Here is a 22458-nt window from a genome sequence, read left to right on the forward strand (position 1 = left end):
TGGAGGATCTCCCCCACATCAGGAAGCTTATGGCAGGGTTTTCTATACTTCATTTGGATTTCTTTCAAGAAACATGCAAACACATCATCAGAGGAAGAACAAATAAACCAAAACTGCATATTGATATTTCATGATCCTCCTGAACTTCCATTGTGTAAGGGTCTCTCCTCTGAACTTACAGCTGTTTCTCCCTGAAGTCTCTGTGTGATGTGTGCAGCAGGGTTATTTGCAGTCTGTGGGGATGACCTTTTCACATCTCTGCTCTTGTCTCTGGCCCTCTAAGTCGTATTCAGTTAAACATGATGGTTCAGGACTTCTCCACATCTTGTTGTTCTTGTGCAACATCATTACTGCCATCTAACCAAGATGTGGTGGTAGCACTGAGAGGTGCACTCAGACTGTGGAGATGCTGAAAGTCCTCTGCTAGTTTTTGGTAAATTAATCAGCACCGCATTTATGAGTCCTAGTTATTGTATCCACTCTTTACACACAGAAACCTGCTTCTAAATGGAAAAAAAAAAAAAAAAAGAGGTTATGTTTGACATAGATCTTCTTCAATTTATCATAATTTTGAACGTCCAGAGAAATCACTCTGTAAGAGAGAGGTAGCGAGATTTTTAATCAGCATAGTTGCACTTGAAGTCCTACTATACTCAACATAGTGCAGTACTCAAAATAACTGGAGGTAAATCATGACAAGATCTTTTTCTTTTTTTAACTTGTAATAACTTCACAAAGCTCATAGCTCTACAACAAGGTTATGGCTACACATAATTTAGATAGTAATAATTTCCAGCATTCAAAATGATGACAATTTAACATTCTACTGAAACATGAACAGGAACGTGTTTCTTGTATAGACATCTGTCAAAGATGCTTTTTTGCTTCACAGGGGCAATGGTACCGTGACTGTTGCAGCCAATGTAGCCTATGTTGGTAACAACCCCATATCTCTATTGCATTAAGCCCTAAAGAAGTTCTGGAAAATGACATTATTTTATTATAAAATGCACAATGTAGTGATATAATTTCTTAAATTTGTTCAGCTACTAACTTCTCATTTAAAAGCTAGCCACAATACTCCATTGTTTACTGTTTTATGTTTTCAATATATTTTAGCTCTTGCTTTACTATAAATTCATACAGTACCCCCTTGTAGACATATCCTCTTTGAAGTTCAAAGAAAACTATTAGCACTTAAAAGGGCTTTGGATCTATTAGACCTGAAGTTTAAGTCCGTGTGAAAAGTCCTATGAAGATAGCTCTGTCAGGAGATGGAAAAAAGAAGAAAGCTGGAAAATTTTAAATTCATTCATATTAAGTAAATCCTTAGCAGCACCTCTTTTTGTGTATAAGGAGCTGTATTTTTTTCTCTCTTCTTAGTTATTTTCAGTTGGTTTCTACAGTTGAGTGATTTTTTTTTAAATGACTATGAGAAGACTGCAGAGAAACTTTCTCTCCTGGATATGCATGAAACAAATGAGTTCCTTCTGTTTGTGATCTTTCTGTTTTCCATGGCTTTGAACACAAGAATGTGCTGCATTTTATATCAATTAGATTTTCTGCAAATTTCCATAATAATGAATGATCAATATTCTGTTTTTGCCAACAGAGTACATCAATGAGCAAATTCTGGAAGCATGGCAGGCATGACAAATTACAGCAGTGATCAATACCAATATGATTCATTGCACAAAAGATCTCATATTGCCACTGTTGTTTCATTATTTTGCAAAGCATTCACTGTGTGCTATGGACCAGATCCTGATCACAGTTACATTGTTAGCAAATCTTTTGCCAATTCAGGGAATTTTACATCCTCTCTTTAATGGGACAAATATGAATTATTGCAGGTAGATGACCAAGCAACACCAGATCTTCTTTAAAACTTCCACCAGTTTGGCGCTGCCCCATTTCCACCAGTTTCTTGCTTGTTTGACACCCCTTCCTCCCCAATGAGACTCATAGTCAGAGACTCACAGGCATCAAATGCACATGTCAATAAGTCTGTGTCAGAGTCTAATATTCTCTGATCAGGTTCTTGTACGTATTCCATGTGTGGAGAGTGTAATTTTAATATCACATTTATTTAATTGAAGATATTTGATGTCACACAGGATTTCTGATTTAGCAGAATGACACAAAATATACTGAAATCGTAATACAAATGTAAATTGTGCTTAGCAAAATATGACAATTGCAATATTCAGTTCAATCACAACACCAATGTGATCCCCATTGCTGCTCTCTATAATGTGGTCGCTGTCAGGATGCTGGGTGTCCCCAGTCACTGAGAAGGAATATGTGGGATGAAGGCAGCTCAAGCCCATTGCTCTCTTCAAATTCTTTTCTTAGTTGTTTAGTTTTTATACTCTGTGTTGAGCCCAGCCACATGTTCACTCCCCCTATGTTGGTCTGGCTAACTCGGGGACATTTATGCCATCAGCTGATCCACTCAACTGTGATATATTCAGCTGATCCACTCAACTGGCATGAGTGTTTGTCTATATATAGCAAAGGCCACCCTCTGGTCCCTTTGTGTTGAGATAAATTCAGCTTCTTTGCAACAGCTGTGGTCAGTCACAACCCTCCATTATTCTCCATGCTTCATGGGCACATCGTCCTTGCCCATGTCTACTGAGCCTTCTTCCATTGTAGGCATTTATTGGTCAGTCACAGCCTGTTAAGAAGGCAAACTGTTGTCCCTCTCTATATGACCATAAAGCCTTTTATTCCTGCTCTCTACAGCTTCCTGAGGAGGGGAAGTGACCTCTTCTCCCTGGTATCCAGTGGCAGGACGTGTGGGAATGGTTCAAAGCTGCATCAGGGGAGGTTCAGACTTGACATTAGGAAACATTTCTTTACCGAGAGAGTGGTCGAACACTGGAAAAGGCTTCCTAGAGAGGTGGTCAATGCCGCAAGCCTGTCAGTGTTTAAGAGGCATTTGGACAATGCCCTTAATAACATGCTTTAACTTTTGGTCAGCCCTGGAGTGGTCAGGCAGTTGGACTAGGTGATTTAAGCTCTTTGTCCTCCTTGAAATACATATGGGGACACATCACCTTGAGACCAAAATTTGCAACTGTTCACTGTGTCTTCTTACCATAAGGGCCAAAGAAAAGAAATGAAGCATATTGGCTAAACAAGACTTATCACTTGAAGTGTCTCTGAATCTTCCCTTCTGTTATTTTCATTTTTATCTGCTTTCATTGGCAAGAGATGTAGAACATCCCAAAACCAGTCTGAAATTTAGAAACCAGGCAACTCAGCACCTTTTACATGGAAAAAAACCCAAAACAAAATCAAAAGTATGAGAGTCATGTAATCTCTTATTCTTGGTCTGAATTTCAGAAAAATTGAACTCTTAAGAATCTTTCTTCTAAAGATTTGTATGTCTGTCATGGTGCCTTGCAGTGAAGAGGATGAGGTGGTGGTAACTAACGATCCTACACCTGACTTGTGGGAGACGCAGAATTTCTGCAGTTTTATTATGCAATATGACTGCAAAGTGCAAGTGAGAGTACACAGTGAAAAAAAGAAGGCATAATAAAATGAGGTTGTTTATGTGTGGATTGTATAATCCAAAGGAAAATGGCTTTGACTTGTTCGGCAGAAGAATCTGGACTTTTCAGCTTGACTTCTTCCAAGAGTAAATCTTGGCTGTTTACCATCAACCTCAGATAATTGTGGAAGTAAAACCATGACTCCGTTGATAGGTTATTCAGATTTATAGAAGTATAACAATTTTTTGCTTAAAATAGAGATTCATTCTCTCTTTTATGTGTGAGAAATAAAACATAACCTCACCTTACGGTATTAATACTCTTTTGTGAACTAAATGAATTTTCTGACATTTTACAATTCAATCTGCTAGATAGTTTAAGAATGAAGATTAATGAAAACTGAACCCTCTAAGAAATTTAGCATCTGTGTCAGACTCTATTTGTACCTCAAATAAGCTAAGTAATGAAATAACACAGATGCATCAAACTTCCCATATGGTTAAGCTTATTGAGAAATGGTGCATATGCCAAATCTGAAGAAATTTCTTCATTATTTACAGAAAAAGGATCTGTATTCCCCTTCCATCTTCATTAGTTTCATATGTTGTGCCCCACAGGTGGTGTGTCATTGCCTCTGATGTCCTACCTTGTCCACACTGCAGCTGACTCTAGTCCTATCCCAATGGCTCCACTGATGTGTTCGTGTAGACCTCTTTAGTAGAGTTCCTTCCATTACCACAACGCTTCCTATGGCATGTGCTTTATCATTTTTCCATTATTTTCAACATTTGCTTGTTGTCCCTGGCAACAAAAGCAAAAGGTCCAGGTACCAGTGTCAATGCTAGCTTTGCACACCAGTTGTTTATATGCTCTAGCTTGCCCAAATTCAAATTAGAAGAAATGGTGGGAATAAGACAGGCAAAAAGAGCAAGTCTGTATCTAATTCAGCCTTTTGTTAAGGTTTTGTCTAGGTCTCAGATATCATATTGCTAACAAATATCCTCAGTGTTCCAGCAAAGATACCATTGCATGAGATTAGCCCTTCCCGGATTTCCATTGTGTGGGGCATGTCAATATTTTTGTATTTGATTTTCTGTCACAAGGACAAAAGTCAAAATACAGAAATACTTAATGTACTAAAAGTCTAATTGCTTTCATATGTGAAACATCAAACCAGTTACATTTTAACGTTGTCTGTTTTAGAAAACATTTTTGCATCCTCTAGACCCAGCATGTTGCTCTCTAGGAAACATGGCTCAGGAATGCATGAGCCTTGTTCTCCTCCTGCAGCACGTCTTCCCCGGTGAGCTGTGGGCTCACCTGCAGCCTCGCCTCTGCGGTACCTCCCAAGCTGGGAGGATGGCGCTGAGTCCAGCGTGATGGGGACCGATCATTTCATGGGCACGTAACGGAAAATTGAGTCAAGGCAGAAATGGGACTATGAGTACAGGATTTTGAAGTGCCTGAGGTGGGCATGAAGATTGACACAGACAATATGTCATTTGGATTTTCCTGATAGAAATGTCTGTGGAAAGAGTATTCTTTCTAATAGAAAATTTCAATGAGATCCCACTTTCCTACAGGAAAGTCTTTTATGTAAAATTTTCACTAGCTCCTTGATATTATTTAGCATTACAGCTAATCAATTATACAAAAAGAAATAAGAAAATAGGGTAAGAAATGCCTTCTTCTGCAGTGACATGGTTCTATGGCTATTTGTGCATTCTAGGTAGGATAGCTAAATAAAGACAGACAGGCACAATTGGTCTCAGCCTAGGAGTACTTGGTTATACAGTAAAGCAATACTGTTTTAATCACCTTAATACTTATTAAAAGTAAATACCCCACTACAATTTAGCCAAACCCAACTTTTTTGGGGCCAGACTCCTGGCTAATAAAAACAGAGGGCCACTGAAGACCAAACAGAAAGGGACTCAAATTTAAGACATGCAAAATTGGATGCTGGGTTTTTGGTTCAAGCCCAAATCTAAATTAAATGACAATGCTTATGGTTAAAACACTGATTTAGAAGCCTTTTAAACATTCCTTTTAAAGCCCTTCAACGTGTGCTGTGACCCAAAAAGCACTTCAGTCTCAAAAGCACTTCATTTTAAATACACATTTAAGATCTATTGATATCAAATTGGCACATTTTACAACCAGTTATGTACTTTTCAAGCATTAAATCATGTTAGTGTTCATGTCACTTCAGTAACGTGAATCCATTGCACTAATGTTCTGGCCACTCTCTGTTGCATGCCTGAGGAGCAAAGAAAATGGATCTCTCAAAAGTTGTCTGCAGTCCCATCACCGTGGGATGCTGGCAGTAAGTGCAGCCAAGTAAGCCCGGGTAGATTGGGCAGTTCTTCTGGAGGCAGCAGTATTAATGGAGGTGTAGAAGGGAACAAGCACCACTGTTTGAGAAGGGAGGTGAATATTTTGTTTGCCAGGAACAGCTCTTAGCTGCCCTGCTGGTCACCGCTGCCTGCCCCCCTTAGCTCAAGTTGCCTTGCAAATTTTGCATCAGCAGAACATTGCTTTAAAACCATCTTCTGTGCTTCACTCTCATTGTTGCTCCTTGCTGTGCTATTTTAGATAATATCTATTGTCCTTATTGTGTATTTTCCTATAAAGAGCTTTCTATAGATTTATGATAACACAGATAAGAAAGTAGCAAGCTGCTGGGGAAATGTAAAGGAAATCTTTTTCTGGCTATTCTCCAAACAAGCTTAGCATTACTCCTCAAATAAATGGACTGTAGCACACTTAGATGCTATCTCATACATGATAACGCACCTTCCTGTTACTGCTGTGCGCTCATGGCAAAGATATATATAAGATCAAGAGGCACTGTGATATGTCAGGATCCTTCTGTTTGGGAGTGACTACTGTAACGTATTAAGGTCATGTCATGGGCTGAATGTGAGAAGCAATGGTGGAATTCACCTAACAAAATGTGCATGTCTGCATTGGAGCTGGTCATCCCTGGCTCCCTTTATGGTCAGTAAAAAGAAACAGGCACATCAGAGCACAGTTTTTCTTGTCCTTATGGGGACATCTAACATACAGCAGCTAAATTATGGCAAAACAGTGCTTGTCTTCCACTGCTGACCGTTCAGGGTAGTGACTTAGATATAAATTTCAGTACTGTAAACAACTGAAATTATACACATGACACAGCTGGCCAGGAAAAAGCTAACTTCTGTTACTTTACCAGCAGTTTCCAGATGTTTTTGCAGTCACATCCCAACTTGTGACTAATCTTCAACCCCTTTTCCCAAAAATACCATAAAAGAAATTTATGGAAGAGCTGAGGTGGTGTAATAACTTTTTCTGGAAACAGCAAGTTGTAAGACAGTGACTAGCTGAGGAACATGAGGCTTCCAGGTGTCCAGGCCAACCAGATTCCTGGCATGATGACCAGGACTTTGGAAGCTGTAAGTTCTCTAGCCTTTGGACAGTCCATAGGACAGGACTGACCTGGTAACAGAGGACTGTGGCTGACAAAGAAGTCTGATGTGTGGGCACAAACAGATGTAGTTTTTCTTTTTTCTTTTTGTAAAAATTCATTTTCTGAAGAGTGTTGGTTATCTTGTAAACTCTGAAGTCAGCCAAGAGGAGACAAGATCATGTCAAGGATGAGGACAATATGACAAAGTGCAGTGCTGGTTTCTGAGTCTGGCTCTGCAAAAGGCAAAAAAGTCATGAGCAACATATAAGGAATTTGCAATGGGAGAAAAAAAAAACACAGAAGAAATAGATTGCATGAAGGACAAATTTTAAGGCACAAATACTGTAGTGTTGCTGTGGCTGGCAAAGCAAACTTAGATTTAGTACACGTATCTGCAAGTCACATCAAACTAAAGGATGCAGCAAAAACATAGAAACAAATAAAAATTACAGACCAAAGTGGCAACATGCTTGGCCTGAATGTGTTATGTATTTTTTTTTCTGTATTTTATATTGTGTATTATGTATTTTTATTTCTGCTTTTTCAAATTAAATATGCACCTCATGCATTCCCTTACACTGAGACTCAGCGCTTCATGAAGGAATGCCTTCCAGAGCACTGGAAAATGAAGCATAGTCAAAAAAGAAAAAGCAAACTCTTTATAAAGTTATCAGCTTTCTTGAATTATTGGTGAAACAGCAAGTTTGCAAGGACTTCCAGGAACTGCATGATTTTTAGTGTGCAATATCCAGTGGAGTGGCAGTACTTCAGAAATTGCATACGATGCTCTGGTTATGGTGCTTTTGCTGTTCTGGGTGACAGTAGCTGGAAAAACCGGGTGTCGCTCAGCCGTGATTAGGCGGCAGTCATGCACAGAGTTCTTAATCGAAAATGCAGTAAATCTCTGAACTTGCTTCAGGTTGCTGAGGATAGCAACAGTTCACATAGGTTCAGAGAGACAGTTAGCGGATTCCTAACTACACAGAAACCACATCAGCTTAAGGAGGTCCCTGGAGCTGAAACAGTTGGAAGCTCAGAGCGTATTAGGAAGAAATATTGTATATGCATGTCTGGTTCTCATCGTATGGTCAGGTACCTGCTAAAAGTCCTATTTGAGTACATAGTTGTTTGCAACATGTTTCCCTGTATTGCTCGTCTCTTTCATATAGCAGCTGACGTCCTAACAGCAGGGGATTTTGCCATCTTTAACAAAGTTTGTGATAACTTCACAAACATAATACAATTCAAAACAAAACAGTGGGTTTTCCTGGCTGGTGCCAGAATCCTAGAACACACTGCACTTGGGTACTTATTCCTAAAGAAAGGGATATTGCCTAAATGGTGGTTCAAAGTAATGGCAGTCAAATGAATATCTATGCAGGTCTTTAGTTTTTACTTCTAGGTCTCAAAAATATTAATACTATTCACAAAGAAAATTAGGGCAATCATAATCTTGAGTGATAAGATGACACAATTACAAACAAGACAGAGTTACGGTGCAAATACCTGGTCCCCTCATATTAGTGAAAACTTCAGATGATACAGTCTAAAAGTGTAATGTGTTACAGGAAGCTATGAATATCTTCTATGCACTTTTAAAAACAACATCAGATATTGAAATCCTTAGACCCAAGGTGATAAAGGAAGGTATTTACATCTGTCAGAAAACTGGAAGCAAGTTTAATCTCAAAATGGCAAAAATGTCCTGGCAAATGGAGATAACAACAGTATATTATCAGGAGGGAGAACAGCAGCCATTTCATAAACTCAGTGCCCTGGTGTTTTGGGTAGTGTATGTGTCTGCTGCATCTCTGAATTCTCTCAGTTTCTTTCAAAAAATCTGGAACAAAAGATGAGTTCTTCTCTCTAGCTGGCACGTCGGGCAGCTAAACATGCTTCAGCTTTACAAACACTTTCCAGATGACTTTGAACATTACAGGAAAATGTTTCTGGTGGTCCTGGGGAATGTAAAGCATTCAATTCTGACAATGAGTTACAAACAGAATATATAATTTTGCAGCCATTTAGTCAGCTTCCAGCTTTCTTGGAATGTTGAAATCTACATGAAATGATAATGAAAATTTTATTTTACTTCCTTTGCAGACTCCAAACTGAAGTTATAAATAGGCAGACATCAAGGTGTTATGTTCAAAAGTGTGAGTATCTAATTACTGTTTAAAAACTAATCTCAGTGTGATTATGCTTAAATATAGTTTTAGCATACGAACTGCTGTAGACTAACATCAAATGAAATAAGTTGTCTCCCTAGTGACTGGTACTTGGACCTCTTACCCTGCTTTCCAGATACTCTGACTTGCAGTTTGATAGTGGATCGTGCACACATGTACGTACAGGCACACACAGAAAACAGAGAGCACATACATGCCAGAAATAGGAATAGTTTAATAAGAAGACTGACAGGCTGCCTAGGTAGAGAGACATCCAGACCAGTGTCCTTGTTTACATGTGACCAGCAAATTTTATCTCCTTTTCCCCCCTATTTTGTCATGTATTTCTCCCTTGTCTGCTTTCATCCCTTCCTTTCCCCACCTTTGGTCCTTTACCTAATCATAATTTTCACAAATGCTCACAAAACCATTAAAATATTCTATAATGAGTTTTATGCCCTCCCCAAATTCTCTTGCCCCTGCGTGCAATAGCAAGTCCTATTCCCCTTGAGGCAATAACCCGCTTTATTTTGCATGGCTTTCTGGGGGAGCGATTCTTTTCTTGACTCCTGTTGGCAGTTTCCCACTGGGGACATTGGCTGAATCGTTCCCCTGGGATGGCCTCGGGGAGCAGCTGGGGCAGTGAGCTCCATCTCCGCTTGGCAGGTTGTGGGGGTTTCCCCTTGTCAGTCATCCTCTGATCCTCGCTGGGCCTTTGGGATTATAGTGTTTAGCCTTTAATCAGATAACCTAACAAATTTAAATAAAAGAGAATTCTGACTCCTTCTAAGCCTGTTTTGACAAACTTAAGGCCCAAATATGAGAAACGTAACTGTACATACTGGACTGTGAATGTGCCGAGGAGATCAATCAGTGTCCTAGGAAGGCTGAATGCCTTTGATGCAATGTCTCTCTTAGGTGTAAATGCCCTGTGGACTCCAGGCAGTGGAACAGGTCTCGGAGTGCAAAGGAAGGCCGAAGTTTCAGCACTACCTACCAACAAGACATGTGGGGTCAAGGAGGCGAAACCTGCAAAACTGCACATTTCTGAGTATGAAAAGCTTCCTTCTGCAAAAGCCAACAGTTGCTCCTGTCTTCCCAATTACTATTTCCAGTTTACTTTTATTATGGATTTGGAGCAACTTTTTGATTAAATTTTCATTGTATTATGTTTCCACTTCTAGCATTTCAATCCAGCTTGCAAATGAATCGTGCAGAACATGAGAAATAGTAAATCTGTCATTTTTCTTTGCTTTCCAATGCACACACTTTCCAGAGCTGCTGTAATCATCATTATAATACTGATTTATTGCACAAAAGGAGGAGGAAAGGAAAACAACTATGGAAACATCAAGCTCTATTAAAGTAAGCCTCAGTATTTGTTGAATGAATGAGTGTAAAACAGCAAATGTGAGACTGTTTTCCAGGTTTATTTTAATGTATTAAGAATGCATACAAGATGTGCATTCTTCCCTAATACTATGTAAAATTTCTATGATTCTGGATCCTTTGGGACACCTACTAGGTGACCAGAATTTTAAAAAATTGCAGAACAAATATCCAATCAGTCCCGGGTGCTGTAGATATGTTGACAAATCAGAAATGTTAAGTAAAAGTCATGAGTTCTGCTCAGGACCAGTGAATCCACCCTTTTGTGCATTCACGTTTCCATTCCTAAGGTCTATTGTTGAAATGTCAGGAGGTCTACAGACCTTCAAATAATTATAAAGCATATGTAAATCATTAAATGACCAATGAGTTCCTCCAGGGCTCTGCAGTGAGCACACAAGACCAGACCCTCACCTTGAGTACCTTTATAGCATCTCACAATGGGACAGTCACCAAGGCCACAGCCCAGCTGTAGGGAGAGAGGGAAGAGGTTTGCTTTGTCATCTCTAGAACTGGTGGCTGGAGAAGGCATCTTTGGGAGTTCTCTGTCCCTTCCTCATCTAAATTTGTTATTGACTTTGTGCCAGTAACACAGCTACAGCCAGTAACACCTTTGCAACCAGACTCTTGAACACCAGCATGCAGGTTTGCAGCAGGTTTCTCTCAGTAACATTTCCAGGGAAGCCATGGGTGCCTGGCATAAGCACGTGTCACCAATAGGGACAAAGCAAAAAGCGATCTACAAGAAACTGGGTGGTGAGGTGGACACATCAGAAGGGAGAGCCATCTTACAGAGAGGTGTGGACAGGCTGGACGAGTGGGCTAGCAAGAACTGTATGAAATTTAACAAAGACAAGGTGTCCTGCACCTTGGACAATACAAACAAAGAGCCCAGTACAGGCTAGGATCTGTGTGGCTGGGGAGCACCTTGCTGAAAGGGACCTGGGGGTCCTGGTGGACAACAAGCTGAACATGAGTCAGCAGTGCACCGCTGCAGCAATGAAGGCAAATTGGCTCCTGGGCCACATCTGCAAGGGCATTACTAACAGGACAGAGATGTGATCATCCCACTTTACTCAGTGCTTGTCAGGCTGCAGCAGGAGTACCGTGGCCAGTTCTGGTCTCCACAATTCAAGAAAGACATGGGCAGACTGGAGAGAGCCAAAGGAGGGCCATGAAGATGGTTGAAGGGCTGGAGAACCTGCCCTATGAGGAAAGACTGAAGGAGAAGAGAAGGCTCAGGGGGGATGACATCACAGTATTCCAGTGCTTAAAGGGCAACCACAAAGGGGACAGAAGCTCTCTCTTCACAAGGAGCCACATGGAGAAGACAAGGGGCAACAAGCTACAAGTTGCACCAAGGGAGGTTTCGTCTCAACAGAAGAAAGAAATTTTTTTACGCTGAGAACACTCAATCACTGGAACAACCTCCCCAGGGACGTGGTAGTCCCCATTGCTGGAGGTTTTTAAGATGTGATTGGTGAGGGTGATAGATAATCTTATTTAGGCTGCCTTTCACCACAAAAGGCTGGACTAGGTCGTCTTTCATGGTCCTTTCCAACCAGAGTTCTTCTATGATTCTATGAGTCTGTACGTACCAGGTAGGGCTGTAAATCCTACAAATAGTTACTGAAGCTATAGCCACTGAAATGTGGATGGGCACTGGTTTGTGAACCAATTAATCCTCAGTGATGACAGTAAGAAAGGAGCAACGAAAGCTTAAAAAGTAATTGGAATAAGCTGTAAAGTATAGGCAAATGCAGGAATAAAGATTAGATAAGGAAAAAGTGAGAAAAAGGTTAATTGTTGTCTTAGATTTTGCTAGTCAGCTAACCAGTATCCAAAATGAGTTATGGTAAACCGTTAGATAGTTGAGAAAGTAGAATTTGTAATTCTGTTATGAGATGACACAAATTTATGATAGGTGGAAGTATAATGAAAATGACAGTCCTTTTAAACACACACTCAGGAGGAATAGCATCAGCTGATACAGCAGATGTCAACATCAGTCAAGGATAATTTAGTCTTTACTGCTACAAATACCACTTTCCTGATTGCAGATATTCATGTTGTTCACAGAAACAGTGACCGAACAAAATAAAAATCAGATGATTAACTTCATCATGAGATGATAATATAGTCTTTCAGAAAAGGAAGAAAACAGAATGAATAACCTTTTTTTCCAAGCGAAGAATTTGAGAAACCTCAATTACATTATCCAAACTCACTTTGGGGGGATTGTTAATGTCTTTGATGTCACCCTTTCCATTACAGCTCCTTTCAAGCTTCAGAAATATTTAATGCATGAATACCACAGAATCTTTTCAGGAAATGTTTTTATTAAATAAATGTGCTTTGACTGAGTTCACAGTCATTTACTGTTCACTTTCTGTAGGTATACTTATATCAAAATTTAATGGCAAAAATAATTTTGAGTTACTTGACTTGAACCTCAGTTCAAAATGTCCACAGAAAGCACCTCTTTTAAATTATAAGAGTTTGCCTGGGAAATTTAGTCCAAGTCATTCTATTCACCCAATAAAGCAACAGAAAAAGCCTGTATTATTTACCATATAGTGCACGGACCTATCTTCATGTGGATCCAGTCCACTCACATCTTGTAAAAGCACTGGGGCAGAAAGTCCTATATTCATATCCAGCCAGAGGAGGGGAACGCCTGTCTCCAAAGGTTACCTCCACCACTGATGTCCCATACAAACACCCACAACCAATGCTGGCAGCAAGTTGTACACCTTCTCACAGCGTGCCTTGGATTTGCAGTCCAAGAATTACTTATTTGTATTTGACAGAAAGCCTTGAAAGCTAAAGCAGCATGGTCCACTGGGCAGCCCCAGAGATGCTGCTGGCTGAGCCAGCTCCCTTCCCTGGAGAGTGGCATCTGGCTGCTACCCAAATGGCTGCATGAGCCCCCTGCCTTTGCCTACCTGCAGTAGCAAGCGTGGAGAAATCACTACGAGGGGAGAAGGTGGTGACTTGGACACAGGGGCAAGTAGGGATGGAGGGAAAGGCAGGCTGAGGAGCAGGGCTGTGGCACCAAGAAGCCTGGCCACAGCAGGACTTGTGAGGTGTGGATCTGGTCATTGCTGCTGTTAAGATTCAGCCACCACCAGGTATCCATTCTCCACAAAGTCCCTGAAAGTCTAAATCATGGTGGGGAAAGGGGAGGTAAGTTGCCCACTTCAAATACAAATCTACATACAGACAGGCACCCAAAGGCATAGTGTGCAGCAGAGAAAGTGATTTTACTAGGACTGATTCTCCTTTCATATAAAATGGTGCAAATCCACAGTGAAGGTGGAAGTATCTATTTGGAGACGTTACTGTAAAAATGGTGAAGAGCAGACTTTGCATGATCAAAACTTATGTGGGAAAACACACTGCAGAGCATTTATCAGAAGATGGGTACCAAATGAGAAGGCGACTTGAGGCATCTGTAACTGAGTATGAGAAAATACCTGTTGCTAGTGATTTCCACTGAAGCTAAACCTAAGCTGGATCCCCTTGTGATGGCCAGTCCGTGCATGAGTGACTCTAGCACAGATTGAGCCAGACGTGCAGTTCACACTTCTTCCTCCAGCTGAACTGGTGGTTCAGTTATCTCCCACTTCACTCCCATAATATGAAACCAATTTGTAGCTGTTCCAAATGATTATGGCCAATTTCCCAGCTGGCAATTTCAATAATAAACAGAAGTAGCTATTTTATTTACCTCAGTCAGGTTTAGATTTTCCATAGGTACTTAAATCTTATTTTGACAGCTGTTTCTACACATGCCCAATTTGAAGGAATGGAAGTGACAGGTGGCAATAGCAGTAATTCCTGCTTCCATGAGGTTTCCTGCAACTCTAAGTAGTTTTGACTAATGCCTGTGCTTATCACTTTGTATCCAAGATCACTCATATATCAGAGCTATCTGACTGTTAGGATGAGTAAACAACCATTCCCTTCCCCATCTAGTTTGTGTGTAGCATCTCTAATTTCTGGAATAGCTAAAGTAAGTCATTTTATGGGCAAGGGTTGGGTTCTTAGTGAGTTTTTTGTACGCTGCTCGTCCCAACACTTGGTGTTTAGTCTTCCCTGGGGCGACTCCCAGAAGTAAGATCTTCAAAAGAGGGTATTCTGTAATAAAAAATCTGAGAAGAAACTCATTTCCCCCTCCTCTCCAGTTCTCACATTCTCATTACGGAGTGTAGCACTGGTAACGTTATTTTTTCATCTGCAATGGCTGCCGTAATTGGAAGCAGGCTGTATGGCCCTTAAATAATACATTGCAATAATTCAGGCCAGTATTAAAAAGCATGTTATTATATGGCATGCTCAGGAAGAGACAGGAAAACCTACCAAAATTCAGTGGATAACTATGTGGACCTATAAATTTTAAGATTGGTCTTTTTAGCAAAGAATACATTTTTCCTCAGCTGTACACTTCATGTCCTCTGTTTCTCAGATTTAATTATTGTAAGATTTTGACAAGGTGTTTGGAGACTCTAATGCATTAAAAATTATTCAATGGAAGAATTCCATAACTAGAAAGCTTTCTATCAGTCAGTAATCCCTATTATGTTCTGAAGACTCCCATCGTTTGCTCCAACATCTGCCTCCAGAAATAACAATCATCTGGTAATCTACTCAGTCTACCACATGCAGTGGGAATAACTGGTACCCATTTAGATGGGATTCACAGCTTGTTAACTAAGTTCCCTCTGCAGTCCATCAATTCAGTCCATAAATCTGTAACACTGATTTTTCTATGATGGGATTAGCAGCTCTCTGGAGATGCTAATGTCTCTCTTTCTCTCCCTTCTCCCCTTGAGTAGAGGTAGCCGTAATGACTAGCTTAAACCTCTCTTTTATATAGGTAGGGCTAGACAAGGTATGTATGTATAAAGTTTCACTTTTCTCACCCATCCTTCAAAAAACCTGCAACCTCCATCACCTGAGAGCATCCTTTGACTGCCAATTTTTACTGCCAATCTTAGACCAAGATGGTAGCTCGCTGATATTCCTGGCTTTCCAAGAATGGCAAGCACACGTGGTAGCAATTTTGTTAACTGACTAAAACATTTATTACAGTTTTCATCCTATTAATTGTTTTCAATTTAGCAAAGAAAAACAAACAAAAAGTTGGAGAAAAAAAAAATTTAAAATAGCTGGACTCTTAAAAGGATCTTTAATACCAAAAGATCACAAAGATCTGAAAGAATTTTAAAAGAGGTTCAAAAGAGTCATGCACTGTTGTAATAGATATAATGCATTTAATTCACATCTTTTAACCCTTTTCTATAGTGCAGAAAGTACATAAAGCCTAATGAAACTAGAGACATATCTGCTAGGGAGAAAGAGAGGAGGTTGAATAAACTCTGGACTACACATCCCAGTGGCAGAAAGTTTGCCTGGATGGGATACACCCATAAATACCTGTCTGCCAGTGGAGAGCCACTGGAAATGGCTGTCACAGCACATAATGTAATATCAAACCAACAGACTTTTGGTCTTTAATATCAGGCAGGCAGGCACCAATCTCCGCTGACACCATCAGAGTCTCAACCTCACTGTACAGCTGCCTCAGCCCAATCTCCTCTTCTACTCAAGATGTGACTGCTCTGTACAGGCAGAGAGGTGTGATTTGTTTTGGTCTCAGTCTGTAGGGCTCACTGTGTACCAGAAAAAGAGAAGTTTTGCAACAGAGAAGGGAAAGCTCCCTTTGAGAGGGCACAAATTCATCTATTTGTCTCTGTCACCAAGCAAACACAGCAGGTGACACAGTAATTGTCTATTGAGGATCAAACACACAACTGAGGTGAGAGTAAAATCCTTTGAGAAAATTATTTCTCTGGTGGCTGAGACACAAAAGCTCCAGATTTGACACATCCAGATTAAAACAATGAGCTACTGTGATTACTGCTGAAAACCCACCCCAATGCAATCAACCTGGCATAAATGACACCAAGATGCCTCCCCACCATGTCCCTGCCCTTCCCTGATGCCAATTCTAGCCCTGATGCCTCAGTGAAATTCTTAGAATATGCGACATAAATACATAGTGCAATGCCCTGGGTAGCACAGGATACAGGAAGCTTGTGCAGCAAGTAATTTCAGTAATAAATTCAGTAATATGTTGGTCAGCCATTCTGTCTGTTTCTCTTCTGAATTTTACACCTAAAATCTCTTTAGACATTCAGAAGAGCTTCCTGCTCCTGCAAGGTCACCATTTTATAACTGCTCCAAGCTCTAGTCCTTGTCCATCTTCCTCCCTGACCCTTGTCATCTCTATTCAGTGCCTAGACCTGATGTCCTCAAAGCTTCATGCACACACAAACCAGCTGCTCCTTCCTGCTGAGTCTGTTCCTAGAGTCAGGTAAAGGTCAGTTTGTGTTTATAAACCTTTACACCTGATTTTAAACATTCACCTGGGTGCACACAAAACAGCTTTACTTGAACAAAACTGAGCGGGAATTTTGCATTGGCAGCAATGAAAGGGAAAACAATCATATGATGAAAGTAGAGAAATACTGCTGACTGCCTTACATACTCTGAAGTTCATATACGATGTTTTCTGGCTCTAGTCCAGCATATAGTAATTTATAATTATCTTTCTTTAATTAATAAAAAAATTAGGAAAACTGCAGAGAAGGAATGATGGAACACACCAGCTAAGGACTTAACTCCTGGAAAGCTACAACTTTTTTCCCCAAAATTAAGAGAAAAAGTCAGCCAGAAAAGGAATGATTAATGGCACATCAATACTTTAGCCAGGGAATTTTGAAGAGCAGCAAGTTCAATAGTGGGCATAGGCGATTACTTTCATTTTAGCAACAGCTCTTGTTTTGCAAGAAATGTCCTAAATTACTACATTATTGCAAAAATCAAGGATTCACTGTCATGGCACTAACACTACAAATATAGTGCACAGCAGTTTTACTGGTATTGTTTGAACCTGGGATCAAAGTTTTATATTATTCATCTTGGTTGACACCAATTCCTTTTTCTTGTATAGAGTGTGACTTTCTATCTCAAAGAAAATGCATTTAGAAAAGGTAGCTATCTTTTTGTCAAATTCTACCCATGATCCTCTAAGAAAAGTGTCTTTGTAGAAGTAGTTTCATGAGCTGCTCATGAAATTTTCTTCTCTTTGGAAATGCGTGTAGTTAGGCAGCAGGACATGCTCATTGTGTCTTGAGCTTTTATCTTCAAGAGATCATTTCAATATTCTGGTCCTAAAGGCTTTGTGCATAAATGAATTTGAGGTCTAATCCACTGGCTGAATTGCCTAAATTTCTGATGCAAAAATTTCAGGCACAGGCTTTGTGATAAATAATGGAGTAAAGTTAATTGGAAACAAAAAATCCATTCCTTCTTTAAAATGGAACAAATACTTCTACTTGCTCATCAGCTATGCTTTATACAATGTTCATCTATGTTGAGTTTATATTATAGGAAACTACTGTTGCCAAGAGCAAAGATAGAAGAGGCTCCTCAAAGGGTGACAGCAAGTGGCAGCCAAAATGGAAAGATCAGGGCAATTAGTGCTGCTAGGACAATCTGTGCAGCCCTGCTGCTGCTGGCACAGCTGAGAAATGCAGACTTTTTCAGATTCCAACATCTTGCAGAAGCTTGCTAGAACTAATCAGAAATCAGGTATCCACTTGCACATGAAATTCCAGTTTTCTTCTTGGTTGTTTTTAGCAGGTTTTCTTCCACATCTGGATGCCAAGCTGAAAATTCTATGTTTCCGTAGAAACAAAATTAAAATATATTTTCATTTGGACTTAGCATTTGCTTTTACAACACTGAAACCTTACACTTTCAGAAAGTTGGATCAAAAAAGTATCATCTTACACTTGTATAATATTCATCAGAATTTACTTTATATATATAAAGATATTACATCATATATACAGATAAACTAACAGTAATGGCACAAAAATTGTTATTGTATTTTGAAGCAAAGTGGGGCAGTCAAAATATTGTGTTTCAACTTTTTTCCTTTTTTTACATTAAGTTGCTTCAGCAGAAATGCTTTCATTGTATCTAAACTACATTTATCTGATGCGTATTTTTCTGATGCATATTTTTCCATCAGAACTTTTCAAGTGGATGTGCTTATTGTAATGGCAATAGGAGAGTAGATTGTACTGGAGAGAAGCCTACAAATCACTGATTTCCATGCATAGGTCCTCTGAACACATCTAATCTGCAAACAGATATTTTGAGGACACTTACTGACAGTCTTCCACTTCTTTTTATACTTTCTTAAAGGTTACATTTTACCTGAGACTTGTGAACTCCCTTTGTTTCGTTGCTATGAAAAGCAGATTTCACATTCAAGAGTAAGGCTTTCTTTGCATTTAAACAAGCTTGTGGGAGTATTTTGTACTACAACTTCGGTACCTATTTTTGTGACTATATTGACTGCATCTAATGTTCAAAGCGTCATGCATAATCCCTCAAAAGTTGGGAAAAAAAAGGAAACCTAGTTTCAGCTTAGTAGAACAAAAATATTGATAAATGTACAATGCATGCTATTAAGAAAATTACTTCATTGCATGTTTTTATTTCTGTCTCTCCCTTCGCAGATGTGCATGCACAGGGAGCAGGAAGGGACACAGCCCAAATCTGGCTGCGGTGGAGCAGAGCGTGGGCTATCAGGGGGCCCAGTGCATGGCACATGGTGCAGAAGTGCGCAGAAGCACAGAAGGCATACCAAGAAGGGCTAATGGAAAGTAAGAAAGTGGGCTGGCTCATCACCTGAGCTACCACAAAAAACTTATATTTTCTACTGACAGTCACATATGAACCTGTGCCCCAAGATTAAAAGGTTACACGAGCTGCCATTGAACACCTGCTCCCTAAAAATGACTTCTTCTGCCACCTTTTTCTTTGAGCCAACATCATCAGGGGAGCACAGAAAAGTTGTCCAGATAATGAATTTCAGTAATCCAATTGACATGGCAGGTGGACGAGGGATTCTGAGAGCAGAGGCCAGAATCTAGCAGTTTGCAGTTCTGGCACTTCATAAAAAACAACAAAAGGTGTTGGCAACATGAGCACTGAGGTAGTCCAGAAGAATGGGCAGCCTTGGCAACAATAAACGCAGCAGATCTGTAAAACTGGGTGAAATAAAGAAGCTTGGAAACAAGCAATATCTGAAGGAAAGTACAAGTATGACAAGACTGAATACGAGCCCTGTGTAACCTGGTCTGACCTCACAGCTTGCCCTGCTTGGAGCAGAAGGTTGGACCTGCTGAGGTGCCTTCCAGCCTGAATTTTCCTATGAGCCTCTGACCCCAAGCGCTGGAAGATACAGGAATGGTCAGTGCTGGCTGATGATTTGTGCCCTGTAGCCTTGCACTTGAGACCTTCTACTCCTGGGGCCATGTCACAATATCATTTTCTAGACCTTTACCCTGGCATCTGCCAGTCACTCATAAATGACAATTAAAAACGATGCCTGCAGGATTTTGTCAAGGTGCTCCAAAAGGAGCAGTCACACTTCCCCACATGACAGGAAGGGGTTTATGCAAAAGGCTTTGTGCCAGCAGTGTTTTACTGCAGGAAGAAGGGGAACCACAAAAAGGGATCAGGCTGGGAGTCCTGTGCAAGTACCTGTTGGAAAGACCACAGTCCCTTAGGATGCACAGAACAGTTTTGCTCCCAGCTCTCCTCCTGGATCAAGCAGGGCTGGCTGGATGCAAGCTTCTCCCCACGTCTGCTAGTTTAGCTCTGCTCACAGGTCATTATCCAGACTCGGGAAAGGTCTCTCAGGAAGGTCTCGTGCCCTCAAGAAGCACAAGCAGCCTGGCTGACCGGGAGATGGGAAGCCTGGCTCCAGGCTTCCCGCCTGAAGCTGGGTTCCCAAGAGGCTTCGGCACCCACTGCAGCCGCCAGCTCTGCAGCTCCTTTCCCACCACTGGTCCTCACTGATGCTTGTCAGAGATTCCTTGACATTTTTCCAAACATTTCAGTTTGGCACCAAGGAAAAGCTTCATTTCAATTAGTGATTGCTTCCTTATTTTTGATCATGTGGATTATTCTGTAAGTATTAAGCTTGCATTAAAATGTTACAGACAGCGTGGAAAACAGTATTTTAAAATTGGTATTTGAATATAACTTATCTAAATCAAGAACAAGGTCAAAAATGAACATTTTGCCATTAACAAAATCTGAAATGGAAAATTTTTACTTTTAAAATGTCATTGAAATGTATGTTGGCAAAAGAATAAAAACGATTTTTGTAAAAAAATGAAATTTTAGAGGAAAACTGTTCTAGCTATTTCTTGAATCTCATGTTCCAACTACAAAGTACATTTTTTAATTGCTCTGAGTTATTGGGAAAAGAGCAACATATGTGTATGTATATATATAAAAAACATACATATACATAGATATACATATACTTAACGTACATATACATATACTTAATGTACGTATACATACATACATATACTTAACATACGTGTGTACATATATGTGTATATCAGCGAGCACAAAAGACTAAACACAACTGGCTCCTGGGAACAGGATGAGCAAAACCAAACTTTGTGATAGATACAAGTGATTACCTGAAAAAATAGAAGCAAAATATTGCTTTCCACTAATAACTAAAGGACCACTTCACAGGTTGCCTGAAACCTCCTTAAATTGGATTTTGGTGCCTAAGCCCCCCACACAGACTCAGCCGTGATCAATCTTCTATGATGCTAAAATCAATACTTACTCCCACAAATAGCGCGAAAGGTCCCATGACAGCTGGAGTTAGGCTGCAGGCGTGCTCATTGCCATGAAAAACGGAGCAGAAGGAAGAAAGAGAAAAGACATCAGGAGTAATTTGTGTGGTCTGCATCTTGCTCTAGTAATTCATTCCTTATGGTCAAATAGATTGTACTATTATTCCTATTTTCTTACATGTCATAACAGTGTCAGTTAAACAAAGCATCACTAGGGTAATGTTGGTCTCTCTGTATTATATGTAACACAATGCTGGTCCATGACAACCACAAAGAAGTGGGATTCTTGAATCCAGCTGAGCAGCTGAAAAGATGACATTTTAATATTGATGGTAGAACCAATCTAGAATTGAATGTGGAAATAAACACAGGGCTGCAAATGGAAAATGTAATTAGAACACACCCTGAGTTAGGAATCAAAGTTACTCATTCTCATAAACAGAGTTTGCTTTCAGCGTGTAGTTATAAACTCCAACCATCTGTTCCTTGATGGGGATGGGAATGTTCTGCCATTAACAAGAGTGTTATTCACAGGAGCAAATGGGCTGAACCAGGGTCCAAGGAGAGGAGGAGGGCTTCTGCTTGAGTTAGGAGTTACTAAAAAGAGCTTGCAGAGGACATGCGTACGTAATGCAAAGAAAAGGGATGAGCACACTTACGAGAGCACAAACTGAACATATATCCATTTCCACCTCTAAGGCAAGGATGTGCAAATCAGAAAATTGCCTTTGCAACCAAGAGGACAATTCCCAGATTTGAAACAGAATAAGGAGGAGGTGAGGAACATCTCACATTTGGAGGAATAACTAGCACAATTCAGTGCAGAAATAGGATTTTTCTGAGCTATTTCTGAGTCAGTCAGATAGGCATCGGACTGGATTTATGAGTGTGAATAAGACGATGCAGATGTGCTGAGGGTTGTTCCTGCTGTGAGACATCCTACAGACTGGGCTGAGGAGCCAGCAGGAAAACCTTCCTGTCATCAGTCACGCACTGGCATGAAGAGAGCTTGCAGAATGCAGCACGATAAGCCTCAGCTGCTCAGTAAATATGTGATGTACCTCAGTGAGTGCATTATACAAATAAACTGATATTTGATGTTTTTGCAATAGAATTGTAAAAGCTTATAGAGTGGAACATTATTAACAGCATAAAATGCATTTATTTGTCCGTGTGTTTTTCTGTGCTGAATCTAGTAA

General features: G+C 40.1%; 1 long non-coding RNA gene across 1 annotated transcript in view; it reads left to right on the forward strand.

Moving 5' to 3' along the window:
• The window catches only part of LOC148055907 (uncharacterized), a 36605-nt gene extending 15825 nt beyond the window's left edge, over positions 1–20780 (forward strand). The window contains exons 2-3 of the long non-coding RNA XR_015704851.1: positions 9058–9110; positions 19109–20780. This is a non-coding gene — a long non-coding RNA (uncharacterized LOC148055907). The remainder of the gene's footprint in view (positions 1–9057; positions 9111–19108) is intronic.
• Positions 20781–22458: the final 1678 nt, after the last annotated feature.

This window comes from Nipponia nippon, unplaced genomic scaffold (genome assembly GCF_047370975.1).
Source record: "Nipponia nippon isolate SJK-2023a ecotype South Korea unplaced genomic scaffold, ASM4737097v1 scaffold_2, whole genome shotgun sequence".
Classification (NCBI taxonomy): domain Eukaryota; kingdom Metazoa; phylum Chordata; class Aves; order Pelecaniformes; family Threskiornithidae; genus Nipponia; species Nipponia nippon.